The 15734-nt window shown below is 44.1% G+C and overlaps 2 non-coding genes across 2 annotated transcripts; one reads left to right on the top strand and one right to left on the bottom strand.

Moving 5' to 3' along the window:
- The first annotated feature begins 336 nt into the window (after positions 1-336).
- On the top strand, positions 337-408 carry trnat-cgu (transfer RNA threonine (anticodon CGU)). Its single transcript has one exon. It is a non-coding gene; the product is annotated as a tRNA-Thr (tRNA).
- A 13839-nt stretch (positions 409-14247) lies between these two features.
- Positions 14248-14321, bottom strand: trnas-aga (transfer RNA serine (anticodon AGA)). Its single transcript has one exon. It is a non-coding gene; the product is annotated as a tRNA-Ser (tRNA).
- Positions 14322-15734: the final 1413 nt, after the last annotated feature.

Below are 15734 nucleotides of genomic sequence, written 5' to 3' on the forward strand. Positions count from 1 at the left end.
TCTTGCATTGAAGGTTTCATCTACAACTCTCCATGAGGTGCCGTACAGATTATATTACATCACTTCCTGTGATGATGCACATAGTCTATTTATATAATCTGCCCAGTAACAACCCAATGTCCACTCTTATATTATTGTACAGATGTGAGAAAAGCTGAGGATGGGAATGGAACGTCTGAATGAAGATTTCATGATGCTGATGATGTAAATGAGGCTGATCTGTTTCCCATTCCACAATCCCTCTTTATTTCTGTGCATGTTTCTCGATGCTGTTTCAACCAAATTGAAAAAGAATCACAAATCCTCCTCTGGAGCTTCAGGTGTCCATTAGCAAAAGGCATGGTGGCCAAGTGGTAAGGCGTCAGTCTCGTAAACTGACGATCACTAGTTCAATCCCTGTCCGTGCCTTATGATTAGTTTCTCACTTTAAATGTGATGTTTCCACAAAAGATGTCTGTTGCATTTGTTTCATCCATCTGGAAATCAGTGTGATGTTACACTTTATCCTGGACACTGGGAAGAACATGAGGAGGAACCACATGGTCCCTCGAGCCTTCTCTGCCATTGATGGAGTGAAAATATCTGAGGTCCAAGCACTGAACCTTATTACTGTGCATTTGCTTGGTATTTAACAGAGCTATTCTATTAATCCCACATCCCGCACTCCTGTCCTTTCCCCCATTGCCCTGTTAGATTTTCCATGTCAGGTATATATACAATTCCATTTAGAGTTAACATTGAATCTGCTTCCACTGACCTTTCAGGATTGCATTCCAGACCAGAACAACACACTGCTGAAAAAATAACTTCCTCATCACAACTCGAATTCTTTTGTCAATTACTTTAAATGTGTTTCCTCTGGTTACTGACCCTTCTGTCACTGGCAACACTTTCTCCTTCTTCACTCTGTCAAAACTCTTCAGGATTTGCATTTCCTGCTGCCTTTGCTGATATAACAAAGCTGAGCACACATCACCAAAAGGAATATGATTGGCTCTGAATCACATTTATCCTTCCTGTCAATCTGATGTGGACCTTGTATTTTCCCGGAACCAAACAATCTGAGCAGCAAGTGTGGGTTCCAGTGATTCCCACCGCTCTGAGAGAGAGAGGATGTGATAATGAGCCAGATAGAAGAAAGGAGTGAGATAGAGAGTAAAATAGCCATGGTCTGTTTCTACTAGCCCCCGGCACCCTACTTAAAATGGCATCATTTTCTCCTGCCTCTCCACATTCTAATCCATTGATTAATGCAATCCTTTCATCTGGAACATAGAACATCGAACAGTACAGCACAGTACAGGCCCGTCGGCCCACGATGTTGTGCCGAACCTTTAACCTACCCTAAGATCAAACTACCTACATACCCTTCTTTCTACTATCATCCATGTACCTATCCAAGAGTCGCTTAAATGTCCCTAATGTATCTGCTTCTACTACCACCGCTGGCAGTGCATTCCACGCACCCACCACTCTCTGTGTAAAGAACCTACCTCTGACATCTCCCCGAAACCTTCCTCCATCACCTTAAAATTATGCCCCCTGGTGATAGCCCTTTCTGCCCTGGGAAAAAGTCTCTGGCTATCCACTCTATCTATGCCTCTCATCATCTTGTACCCCTCTATCAAGTCACCTCTCATCCTTCTTCGTTCCAATGAGAAAAGCCCTAGCACCCTCAACCTTTCTTCGTAAAACATACCCTCCAGTCCAGGCAGCATCCTGGTAAATCTCCTCTGCACCTTCTCTAAAGCTTCCACATCCTTCCTATAATGAGGCGACCAGAACTGAACACAATATTCCAAGTGTGGTCTAACCAGGGCTTTATAGAGCTGCAGCATAACCTCGCGGCTCTTAAACTCAATCCCCCTGTTAATGAAAGCCAACACACCATATGCCTTCTTAACAACCCTATCAACTTGGGTGGCAACTTTGAGCGATCTATGGACATGGACCCCAAGATCCCTCTGTTCCTCCACACTCCCAAGCATCCTGTCTTTAAGCCTGTATTCTGCATTCAAATTCGACCTTCCAAAATGAATCACTTCACACTTTTCCAGGTTGAACTCCATCTGTCCCTTTAATTCCTGTTTCCTAATCCATTGATGTTTCACAATGTACTGAACTGTCCCAATCCATTGATATAACTCAGTCTATAGAATTTCCCAATCCACTGATATTTTCCAGTCCATTGACTATCTCAATCCATTAATGGTTCCTGACCATTGACATTCCCAATCCATTTATATTGCCTGTGATTTCAAAGCAACTGTGGAATACAAATAGTATCAGTATTATCAGATACATCGAGACGAGGTGCAATAGCCAAGTGGACAGATGTCAGGTTTATAAAGAAAAAAGCACTGGCTCGATATTTGTCCAGTCTATCACTGGATCTGAACTCTCAACCTACTGTATTTCTGTGGGTCTGCTGACTTGTAGATGTGAAGAACCATTGGATGTTTCTCAATCCTCTGACTTTTCTCATTCTTGTGCCATATTTGTTCCTTTGGGTTCACCAGTGAAGAAAATTATTCCCTATTACATTTGGTGAAGACTTTAATAACCTCACATCCTTGTGTCTCACCATCTCAGGTCAAACTCCCAACAGAAACTTTAAACATTTAACTATTCTGCTGGAAACATTTTCAAGAGCGCAGCCATTCCTTCATTACGCTTCCTTCTTTGACATGTGATTGACAAATATGTGTGTAATGGAGAGAGAGAGAGTGAAAAAAAAAGAGAGAGAGAGAGCGATAGAAAGTTAGAGGACCAGCTAAAGACAGATAGAGAGAGAGAGGCAGAGAGAGGTAAAGCGATAGACAGAGAGAGAGAGAGAAGGAGAGAGAGAGTCATTGAGTCATGGAGTCACTACAGTACAGTAAGTCATTTTGCCCATCAAGCCCATGTAAATCAATCCATTCAGTCCCATTCCCCCGCTCTATCCCCATCGCCCTGTAAGTTATCTAAACCTGTCATATTTATTATAATCTTGTACATGACTATCAAATCTCCCCTCAATCTCCTTTGCTCCAAGGAGAACAACCCCAGCTTCTCCAACCTAACCTTACAGCTAAAATCCCTCATGTCTGGAACCATTCTGATAAATCTTCTCCACCCTCTCAAGGACACTCACATCCCTCCAAACGTGTGTTGACTAGAACTGGCTGCAATTCTCTGGTTGTGGCCCAACTAGAGATTTATACAGGTTCAGCATAACTTCCCTACTTTTGTACTCAGTACCTCTATTTATGAAGCCCAAGATCCCATATGCTTTGCTAACTACTTTCTCAATGTGTACTGCCACCTTCAAAGAACTATGCATATGAATCCCCAGGATTTTATTCCTAAAAATATGCTTTCTTCATATAAATCTGTAAAAAATGCATTACACAACAGTTCAAAACAGCACCAAGTTGACATTCCAAAAAGTGCAAAGGAAATCCGTTTTCTTCAATACAGGAGTGAGTTGCCTCACAACCCTTCCATTCCATTTTACCTGACATGGACATTTTACAGCAAACCCATATCTGGTGTATACAGCACGAGGGGTTTCCAATGGGTCCAGCTGCCCAGTTCACTATGGCGGGGGGACCATACACAGTGGTCTTTCCCCTTTGAGCCTTTGCAGTGGCTACCCCAAGCTTTAGTGCGTCCCTCAGCACGTAGTCCTGGACCTTGGAATGTGCCAGTCTGCAAAACTCGGTCGTGGACAACTCTTTGCGCTGCAAGACCAGCAGGTTTCGGGCAGACCAAAGAGTGTCTATCACCAAATTGATGGTCCTCCAGCAGCAGTTAATGTTTATCTCGGTGTGCATCCCTGGGAACAGCCCGTAGAGCACAGACTCCTGTGTTACAGAGCTGCTTGGGATGAACCTCGACAAAAACCACTGCATCTCTTTCCACACCTGCTTTGCAAAGACACATTCCAGAAGGAGGTGGGCAACTGTCTCTTCCCCACCGCAGCCACCTCGAGGGCCGCGTGTGGAGGGGGCGAGACTTCGGGCATGCAGGAAGGATCTGACAGGAAGGGCTCTTCTTACCACCAGCCAAGCTACATCTTGGTGCTTGTTTGAAAGTTCTGGTGATGAGGCATTCTGGCAAATGACTTTGGCAGTCTGCTCGGGGAACCATCCGACCGGATCCACCATCTCCTTTTCCCGTAGGGCCTTGAGGACATTCCGTGCAGACCACTGCCTGATGGATTGGTGGTCAAAGGTGTTTTCCCGCAGAAACTTTCCCACGAAGGATAGCTGGTACGGTATGGTCCAACTGGATGAAGCGATCCGCGGCAATGTGACCAGACCCATCCTTCGCAACACCTCAGCACATAGTGACATTTGGTGTTTGTGTACTGGGGCTCCACACACAGCTTGGTGCAGCTGCACACGAAGGTGGTCATCAGGATGAGGGCGACGTTGGGTACATTTTTCCCGCCCTTGTCCAGAGGATTGAACATCGTGTCCCTCCCGCCCTGGTCCATTTTAGATCTCCCGATGATGCAGTTGAAGTCACCGCCTAGGATGACCAGCCTGGACGTCGCCAGCAGCAGAAGGGAGCTGCTGGAATACGGTCAGCCGCTCGCTGCGTTGTACCGGGGCGCACACGTTGATCAACCGGAGCGGAGCGTTGTTGTACATCACGTCTGCTACGAGGAGGCGGCCGCCCACCACCTCCTTAACTTCGGAGATGGTGAAGTTACCTCCCCGCAGCAGAATACCCAGGCCGGAGGAACGGCAGTCATTACCCCCCGACCAGATCGATGGCCCGTGGGACCACCATCGCGACCACTGCCTGTAGCTGCTGAGGTGTGGTATTCCACACTCCTGCAGAAACAGTAGGTCAGCTTTGACCTTGGCAAGGTAATCCAAGGTTGAAACACATCGCGTAGTAGATTTAATGCTATGCACATTAATGGAAGCAATTCTTACACCCATTTTTTACTGAAAATTAGTTGTTGCTTCCCATACCATTTGTCCTCGCCTCCTTGATGAAGGGTCACTGACCCGAAACGTTAACTCTGCTTCTCTTTCCACAGATGCTGCCAGACCTGCTGAGTGGTTCCAGCATTTCTTGTTTTTATTTCAGATTTCCAGCATCCGCAGTATTTTGCTTTTATCTCGCTGTCTCTTGCTGGTTTGCTCAGTACCTTTCTCTGTCTGTTCCTTTCTGAGTCCTGATAATATCTTCCTGGTTTTCTGTGTGTCTTTCTCTGCCTGCCTCATTGTCGGTGCTGTTACTCAGTGTCCTTGTGTCATTGTGCAGTGAGGGTGAGTCCGTCAGCACGTGTGTTGCTGAGTCCGGGATTCTTGAGAAATCCGACTCCAATCCTATTTTTATAAAAACATTGGGGAATGAACATATTTCACTAACGGGCAGCTGAAATTGAAAACAGTAGTTAACAGAGTGGTGCAGCGGAAGCGTGCTGGGCCCATAACCCAGAGATCAATGGATCAAAACCATTCTCTGCTATTTATGTTTGGTAATAATACAAACAGTTCACTTTCCAAACATCAAGTATCTACCCATAATAACAAGATGCTTCCAAAGGCACTCTATTGCAATCAGCTTCTTCTTTCTCGTGAACACATCAATCAGTAACAAATCACTTTTGCTCACACGAACACAAGCTGCAAACACGGACCAGCCGAGTCTCTCCCACTTTGTCAACCCCTTCCTGCAGAGCCTCCTCTCCACCACCAGATGGTGATGTTGGCCACAATAAAACCAGGACAAATGGTCACAGTGAGGAGACGGTCAGTAACAGAAAATAAAACAATAACAGGGAAAACCTTTACACAACAACAGGGTACATCTTTACACAACAGAAAACATATTTACACAACAGGAAATACCTTTAGATAACAGGGAGAACACAATCATACAAATGCCTTGTTTCTCCATCTCAGTCTCGTTGCCTCTCTCTCTGTCCCTCACTTTTGCTTCCTCACAGTCTATTCTTGGTTTTCTGTGTGTTTTTCTCTCTGTCCCGTTGTCGATGGTGTTACTCAGCGTCCTTGTAACATTGTGTAGCCAGGCTAAGCCTCCCAACACCTGTGTTGCTGTAATAAAAACAGAAAATGCTGGAAATGCTCAGTAGGTCTGGCAGCATCTGTGCAGAGAGAAACAGTTAACAGTTCAGGTCTGTTTCCTTAGCTCACATTAACTTTGTTCTCTCTCCACAGATGCTGCCAGACCTGCTGATTATTTCAAGCATTTTCTGTTTATGTTTCAGATTTCCAGCATCTGCAGTATTTTGCTTTTGTACGTGTGTTGCTATGTCTGGGACTGTTTGAGTGCAATGCTATTGCTTTATAAACAGCGTTGAAACAAACATTTATCTCGTTAACACACAGCACTAATACACAGCTGGATATAAACAGCAGCCTGCAGCAGAGGGTGCAGTGGAAGTTTATTAACACAAATAATTCACCAACACTATATTTACTGCTATCCACAATCACACCACGCTTCATCTTAACACGTTTTATTCTTCATTGACATCAACTTCTTGCTTCCAATAAACACTTCAATTTGGAACACAGCTTCCAAATCACCTTTATTCACAAACCCGAACACAAGCTGCAAATGCTGCAAACACACACCAGCCCAGACTTTCCCCTTTCTGTCAACCCATTCCTGCATCACTGCCTCTCCACCAACAGTTGTCGCTAGAATCATACAATCAGAGAATGGCGACAGCACAGAAGGAGATCGTTCGGCCTGACGAACCCATGTTGGCTCTCTGCTAAAGCAACTCACCACGTCTCACTCCCCAGTCAGTTCAATTTCGGTGGTGGGAAAACTTCACGAAAGAATAATTCGGGACAAAATTAATAGTCCCATGGACAAATGTGGGTGAATTCAGGAAAGACAGCATGGATTTCTTAAGGGAAAGTCATGTTTAACTGTCCTGCTGGAGTTTTTTGATGAGGTAACAGAGAGGGATGATGAGGGCAATGCTGTTGATGTGGTGTACATGGACTTACAAAAGATCTGACAGCATCTGAAAGGTCACTGACCTGAAACTTTAACTCTGCTTCTCTCTCCACAGATGCTGCCAGACCTGCTGAGTATTTCCAGCACTTTTTGTTTACATTTCAGATTTCTAGCATCTGCAGTATTTTGCTTTTGTTGACTTTCAAAAGGAGTTTGATACAGTGCAACACAACAGACTTGTGAACAAAGTTATAACTCATGGAATAAAAGGGACAGTAGTAACATGGATATGGAATTGGCTGAGTGACAGGAAACAAAGAGTGGTGATCAATGGATGTTCTTCGGGCTAGAGGAAGGTTTGTAGTGGAGTTCCCCAGGAGTCAGTGTTGGGACCCTTGCCTTTCCTGATATATATTAATGACCTAGACCTTGGTGTACAGGGCAGAATTTCAAAGTTTATGGATGATACGAAAATTGGAAGCATTGTGAACTGCAAGGATGATAGTGTAGAACTTCAAAAGGACATAGACAAGTTGGTGGAATGGGAGGACAGATGACAGGTGATGTTCAATGCAGAGAAATGTGAATTGTTTCATTTTGGTAGGAAGAACATGGAGTGACAATGTAGAATAAAGGGTACAATTCTAAAGGGGGTGCAGGATCAGTGGGACCTGGGGTTATATGTCATTGGTTGAGAGAGTGGTTAATAAAGCATACAGTATCCTCGGCTTTAGTAATAGAGGCATAGAGTACAAGAACAAGGAGGTCATGTTGAACTTGTATAAGACACTAGCCTCAGCTGAAGTACTGCATCCAGTTCTGGGTGCCACACTTTAGGAAAGATGTGAAGGCATTGGAGAGATTATGGAAAAGATTCATGAGAATGGTTCCAGGGATGAGGAACTTCAGTTATGAAGATAGATTGGAGAAGTTAGGACTGTTTTCCTTGGAGAAAAGAAGGCTAAGGCGAGATTTCATAGTGGTATTCAAAATGATGAGGGCTGTGGACACAGTGGATAGGGAGAAACTGTTCCCACTTGTGAAAGGATTGAGAACGAGAGGGCACAGATTTAAAGTAATTGGTAAAAGAAGCAAAAGCGACATGAGGAAAAACTTTTTCACACAGCGAGTGGTTAAAGTATGAACTGCCTGAGAATGTGATGGAGGCAGGTTCAATTGAAGCATTCAAAGGGGAATTAGACTGTTATCTGAAAAGGAAGAATGTGCAGGATTATGGGGAGAAGACGGGGAAGTGACATCAGGTGAATTGCTCATTTGGAGAGTCAGTGCAGACACGATGGGCCAAATGGCCTCCTTCTGGGCAGTAACAATTCTGTGATTCTGTGATTCCAATATTCAAGTCATTTCTATATATGGTGGTCCTGACACTGACCCTTGTGGACATCACTGTTCACCATCTTCCATTCTGAAAAACAACCAAATACCACAACTCGCTTTTCTTGATATTTCATCCATTTTTTAATCAAAGCAGATACTGACCCTCCTATTCCAGGAGCCTCAGTCTTGTTACCCAGCCTTTTATGTGGTAGTCTGTCAAACGCTTTCTTAAAATCCATATAGACAACATCCAATGCTTTCCCTTCATCAACCTTTTCTGTTACTTCATCAAAAAAATCAGTTATATTAGTGAAGAAGTGGAAAGGTGCTGAAGCTTTCAGTTTTCGGTCGACAAAAACCAAGTTCAAGGCCTGAATAATGAACCGATTGCCTCATTATTTCTGTGAATAATACAATGATTTAATAGACAAAGTTTTGAAACATTCCTGCCCATAAATCTTGGTAACAGAGTGTGTGGATCTCCTGACTCAGAATGTTTAATGGATACAGTCCTCAGATCCGACAAGGAACCCCTGAACATCCACAGTAAAGACAGTGTGGATGAGGAAATGTAAGAGCTGGGAGCTGAAACTCAGGGACGGCCGAGCTCTCCTGTCATTGAGCTTGTGTGTCTGCTCTGCTCGCCGCACTTCCGGCTCTACTTTGTTTCCAATGAAAAGATGAAAAGGGCCGTTCGGTTTTCCTCTCACTGACAGCGTGTTTCACTCGGGTTAATATAACCCGGGACTTTTGCTGCTGAAATGAATTCTGCAAGGTCCCAGCAAACACACCGGCTCCCTCCTTTCTCCCCTCTTTCTATCGGATTGTTTTACCAGGAGGGGCTCAATAATAACAAACCCCCTGCAGGGAATGACCGCAAATTGAGCATCTAAATGGGGCAAGTGGGCAGCTTTCTGGGTTCTAGGTTCCCCCTACCCCGCCCCTCCCTCCCTCCAGTCCAAGCCCCTCTTCACTTTCTTTTGGACTTTGATGAGGGTGAAATGGGGAAAGTTCCCATTGATGTTTGAATGCTGAATTGCTGCAGAGATCTGCGCACGCGCGATGCAGCCCCGCCCCAGTGGGACGTCACAATGAGGAGTGGAGCGCATGCACAGCCTTTCCCCAACCCAGTCTGTGAAGCCATTCACTCAATCAGGGGAAGATGCTTTAAATCAGCTGCTAATGGAGACTTCCCGGGCCCGGGGGAAGGGAACAAACAGCATCTACTTCCAGCAGCCACTGCTTTGGGAGCGTGTCCGCAGATGTGGTCAGAGATTAGCATTGAGTGGTGGGAAGTTGAGGGGGAGTCCGGGAGTGTTTGTAACAGACACTGTGGAGCAGGAGGTGCTCCCGGAACATGGAGTGAGCCGGGGACACGGGGAAGGGAGAGTTAATTCTCGGACAGTGTCTGTACAGGCTCAGGGAGACACAATGGGAAGAAATCACTATTGAAAATCAGTGACAATTTCACCACCCAAAGGAGAGGGAATTTTCCTGCTTTAGTTCCAGTCTCTCACTGTTTGTTGGATTGTGAACAGTGGGGGGAAAATATCCGCAAAATAACGATGTGGACAGTTAGACAAAGAGCATTTATTGCAGACACCAGGTGAGAAGTGTGAAAGGCACATTTTAAATAGTGGCTGCTTATTTTCCGTTGAAATAGAAATGTGACTGTGTAAAGGTCACTGCTCTGTCGGACAGTCCCAGTCATTGAGCAGTGCAGGGCTTGTGTTGTTTCTGAATGTCACAAACTTGTTTTAAAACCACTGCAAACACCTGGTAAACAGAAGCTGAATACTGCAGTACTGCAGTGGAGGCAGACACTGACACTGTTTGTGTTCTTGGTTTTCATTTTGTGATTGTTCATAATGATTATTATTGGGACGATTACATTGATCGCTTTTGTATCTTCTACCTCACCAGTTCTTTCATTCCTGCAGGAAAATACATGACGGAACCTGAATAGATGTGGTGATTCTTGGACACAAGGAAAAGTGCAGTGATCTCGTTCCAACACACAGTCGGTACAGGATCACTCCCAAAGCACAGAGATACTGCCAGCTCATCAGTTCCACTGGAACAAACAAAAGAAGTAGTCAGACAGACACTGATCCCAAAGTCAAGAGACACATTTTCAATCCAACAGTCAAACAACAGCAGGAGAGACAGAAGTTGTTTCTATTTCACTCCAATTCAGTACAGCTGACAGGTTGATACATCAATCACAGTCCAAAAACAAACTCACTATCAGATCTAAATAAACTCTGTCACCATGGTCACATTTTAAATATAAAATCTGAAATAAAACAGACAAAATTTAGAGAATTGAAAGGTACAGAATGAATGCAAGGAGGCTTCAAGGGGATTTGGACAGGTTAAATGAATGGGCAAGAACATGGCAGATGGAATATAATGTGAATAAGTGTGAATTTCTCCACTTTGGTCAAATAAACAGAAAGACAGAGTATTTCTTAAATGGTGAGAGGTTGAGAAGTGTCGATGTCCAAAGGCACCTGGGTGTCCTTGTTCATGAGACACGAAAAGCTAGTATGCAGGTGCAGCAAGCAATTCGGAAGGCAAATGGTATGTTGGCTTCATTGAAAGCGTATTTGAATACATGAGTAAAGATGTATGAAGTCTAGATGAGACCGCACCTGGAGTATTCTGTACAATTTTGGTTTCCTTATCGAAGGAAAGATAGACTTGTCACAGAGGGAGTGCAACAGAGATTCACCGGTCTCATCCCCTCGGATGGTGGGATTGTCTTATGATGAGAGACTGCAGAAACTGGGCCTAAATTCTCTAGAGTTTTGAAGAATGAGAGGTGATCTCATTGAAACAGACAAAGTTCTTACAGGGTGTCACAGGGTAGATATGGATAGGATGTTTCCTCTGTCTAGTGAGTCCAGAACAAGGGGACACAGTCTCAGAATAAGGGCAGACTGAGATGAGCAGGAATTTCTTTACTCAGAGGGTGAGAAATCTGTGGAATTCTTTATCCCAGAGGGCTGTGGAAGATCAATCATTGAACATATTCAAGACATAAATCGATAGATTTCTAAATACGAACAAGATCAAGGGATATGGAGATGGCAGAGAAAAATGGCGTAGAGGTAGATGATCAGTCACGATCTGTTTGAATGTTGGAGCAGGCTCGATGGGCTGAATGGCCTAATGCCCCTATTTCCTATGATCCTATGAATCCCAATAATGTACATCAGAACGTTAGACCAAGTTATGCATTACATACCAGTTCAAAAATCCCACAGAGATTAAGACTGAAAGATACAGTATCAAGCCATTACTACAAAATGAAGGACTTGGAGCTTGCAGACCAGCCCATGTATAAGATTGAAAGTTATATTTTCATTCACAATCGTTTTCACAGAGCTGAATATTGAATACCAATCCACAACTTGTACAGGACTACCAAATAAAACCTACAACTGTAAAATACAGTTAATCCATATTTTAAATTAAACACAAGACAAACAAATATTGATACATTAAGAGAGCGGGAAACAGTGAGAGCAGAGTGGAGCATAAAGAGCCCAGGAGAGAGAGGGAGCAAGAGTTCACCCGGAGAGCAGGGAACAGCGAGAGCAGGCGTCAAAAAAGGCAAAGGAATACACAATTAATGGGAGAACACTGAACGGTGTAGAGGAAGTGAGGGACGTTGGAGTGAATGTCCACAGATCCCTGAAGTAGCAGTGCAGGTCAATAAGCTGGTTCAGCAGGTAAATGGAATCCTTTCCTTTATTAACTGAGGTATAGAGTATTAGGGTGACCTGGTATCCATGGCAATAAGTCACTGACAGCTAACATTCAGGTGCAGCAAGCAATTAGGAAGGCTAATAGTATGTTAGCCTTTATCACAAGAGGATTTGAGTACAGGAGTAGTGAATTCTTGCTTCAATTGTATAGAACCTTGGTTAGACTGCACTTGGAGTATTGTGTGCAGTTTTGGTCCCCTTGCCTTAGGAAGGATATTATTGCCATAGATAGAGTGCAAAGAAGGTTCATCAGACTTGTTCCTGGGATGGTGGGACTGTCCTATGTAGAGAGATTGGGGAAACTGGGGCTGTATTCTCTGGAGTTTTGAAGAATGAGAGGTGATCTCATTGAAACCGAAAAAATATTTAAAGGACAGTCAGGGTAGATGCAGCTAAGATGTTTCCCCTGGTTGGGGAGTCGAGAACCAGGGGACGCAATTTCAAAATAAGGGGCATGCCACTTCGGACAGTTTTGAGGAGAAATGTTGTTACTCAGAGGGTTGTGAATCTTTGGAATTCTGTACCCCAGAGGGCTGTGGAAGCTCAGTCATTGAGTATGTTTAAAGCAGAGATTGACAGATTTCTAAATACAAATGACATAAGGGAATATGAGGAAAGTGTGGGGAAAAGGGCATTGAAGTGGATGATCAGCCATGATCATATTGAATGGTGGGGCAGGCTCGATGTGCTGAATGGCCAACTCCTGCTCCTATGTTCCTATGTTCCTAACTCCACATTATCGATGAGACACAGCCTCAGGCCGACTTGTCGGGTGTTGCAAACAGATAACACTGCTTCTGATCTTCACCAGAACAGAGAGTGAGATGTAAAATTGATCATCAAACAGACTGTGAGAGAATACAACAGAATAAAACACATGGAGAGACACTGTGGAATAACAAATAGATTAGATTGGAATGTTGAATTATGATTGGAATGGATAAAACAGCAGATTAAATTGGGACAGAAAAGAGAAACTGATGGGAAGAAGGAAGAAAAGAAAGGATGGATCTGTTCACTTTTTTCAGTTTTTTCACTGGTCCATAAAAGCTGGATTAAAAAAAGATGCAAAAAAACAGAGAATTTCACCAAAAAGGGAGATTAAATGCTGCCGAAACCTTGGATCGAAGGATGCCCCAACAGATCACCTGTTTAACTGTCTCCTCACTGGGGGATTTCAATCAATGAGCAATATTATTCTCTCCTTTTCTTTTGTTAAATGAAACCACAACTGTCACTTGGAGTTAATATCCCTGTGTTCCAACTCCTGAATAATGAAATTGTGAGTTTCGTGATATTTTCTGGACACATTTCCTGCTGAAAGAACTAAGAGCTCTTTTCTAATTTACACAATACTATATACACACTCATCAAGCCTCCGAAACTAGCATCCTTGGTGCTGCTCTCTCCTCCCAAACCTCATCTCATGTGACTGTTACATCATCACTCTGATTGTGGGAGGGGTTATTCCCACTGTTTTCAGCATTAACCCTTTACATCCTCATACTGCACTGTCTGTCCAAAAAAATCGGTGGAGGGAACTTGAATTATCAAAACAGCAACAGTTGCCAGTTGAAAATCAACTCAACCCATCAGAGAGAGACTGTCAGAGAACTTCCTGCATCCAGTCCTGACCCTGTCACATGAAGCAGCTGCTCACCCAGACCCCACTCTCATCAACACTGAACATTTTTACTGAGACCCTTCAAATACTGTTTATAAAAGGCCGCAAAGATCAAAGTTCACACAGTTGTATTAAATACAACAAAGTTTAATATCTTCTCACCGTTTCTCGGTAACCACATCAGACTTACGTTTTCTTATTTGGTTCATTTGGTTTTTCTTGTTCCTGACTGACAAATATTCCAAACCTCAGATAAACCCTCCCACTTGCGTCATGTCCCAGTCTCGGTTAAAAGCAACACATAATGACACAAACACTCTCCTTCAGTGAGATTAATATCAAGCTGTTTTCCAAGTTGAATGGAACTGTGAACAAATTTATGTCAAAGAAGTTAACTTTGATGTGTGAGCACTGAAATTCTGTCCAAGGAGAAACAGCCATTCCAACCTCATATCCTTCACAAAGGCTGTTTTTTTATGTGATTGAATTTCATCAAGTATTTTGAATTAAAGTTCACAAGACACAGACGTCAGTGTTGATAATGAAACTTTTCAAGCATGTTGCAACTGTGAAATAAGGCTCTGTCGGGAGTTGAACCCAGGATCTCCTGTTTTCTAGACAGGTGCTTTAACCAACTAAGCTACAGAGCCAGATCACGGGTGTGTGTGCAATTGAAATCAGAGGAAGGCCTTGTAGATAGTGGGCAGGCTTTGGCGAGTCAAGAGCTGAGTTCGTCACGGCAGTGTTCCCAGCCTCTGACTCGCTCTTGTAGTTGTTGCTGCAGTTGGAATTGTAACAGAAAACCGTCTGTCTCGGAAGACGATGGGCTACACCCGGGGTGTACGTCACTTCTGTGTGAAACATCGTTTGTTGTGGCTGTAGAGGATGACTCGTGAGTGACAATCCCTTCCGCAGCTGGTACAGATGAATATCATTGGCCCGAGGTCGACTGATAATTTTTCCTTCCTCTGAGCTCTCTTTCCCACCATCTGGTCATTTCTTTTGTCCTCTGCTTTTCCCATGGTCTTCCTGAATGCCTTTCTCCAGGAATTCCAGTCAGCAGGAAGGTCTTCCCATGCATTGACTCCAATCCCAGTCAGCTTGAGATCTCGCTTTGCAGATGTCCTTGTGTCACAGATGTGGGTGACCTGTTGGTCTCGTGCTGATAGCAAGCTCACCACAGAGCGTGTCTTTGGCAAAGCGACCGTCATCCATTCAGCACACATGACTCAGTCAACAGAGTCACCGCTGACTCAAGAGGGCAAACATGCTGCGGATCCCTGCACGCTGGTGTACTTCCGCATTCGGCACTCTGTCCTGCCAGGAGATGCCCAATATCCATCTGAGACAGTGGAGGTGGAAGCTGTTCAGCTGCTTTTCTTGGCTTGTATAAGTTGTTGATGCTTCTCTACTCTAAAGGAGGGTGCTGAGAACACAAGCCTGTTACACGCGGAGTTTTGTATTTTCGATCAGTTTGCTGTCGGTTCACACTCGTCTTCTCAACTTTGACATGACAGCTGCAGCATTGACAATCCTGGTGCTGATTTCAGTATCAAGGGACAGATTGCTGGTGATTGTTGATCCAAGGTATGTGAAGCTGTTGACAACCTTCAAAGTGAGCCTGTCGATGTTGATGGAAGGTGGAGTCTCTCGTCCTGGCCCATAACTTTGATCTTCCTGATGCTGATCGTCAGTCCAAACTCCTTGCAGGCCAGGGAGAACCGATATACAAGCTGCTGTTAATGAACTTCATTATGGGATGTCAGCACAGCGTCATCAGCAAAGAGCAACTCACAGACCAAGAACTGACTCATTTTGGTCTTGGTGCGCAGTCTTGCCAAGATGAACAGCTTGTCATCAGCTCTGGTATGCAGGTGGACACCCCCATCTGAGTCACTGAAAGTTTAAAATAGCAGCATGGAGAAGAATATGCCAATTGTAAAGGATGTGAGCTGTGAGGAGGTTACAAGGAGGCTTTCAGGGGACTTGGACAGGATAAGTGAATGAAATGACAGATGGAATATAATGTGAATAAGTGTGAAGTTATCCACTTTGGTAGAATA

This window comes from Heterodontus francisci, unplaced genomic scaffold (genome assembly GCF_036365525.1).
Source record: "Heterodontus francisci isolate sHetFra1 unplaced genomic scaffold, sHetFra1.hap1 HAP1_SCAFFOLD_61, whole genome shotgun sequence".
Lineage (NCBI taxonomy): Eukaryota > Metazoa > Chordata > Chondrichthyes > Heterodontiformes > Heterodontidae > Heterodontus > Heterodontus francisci.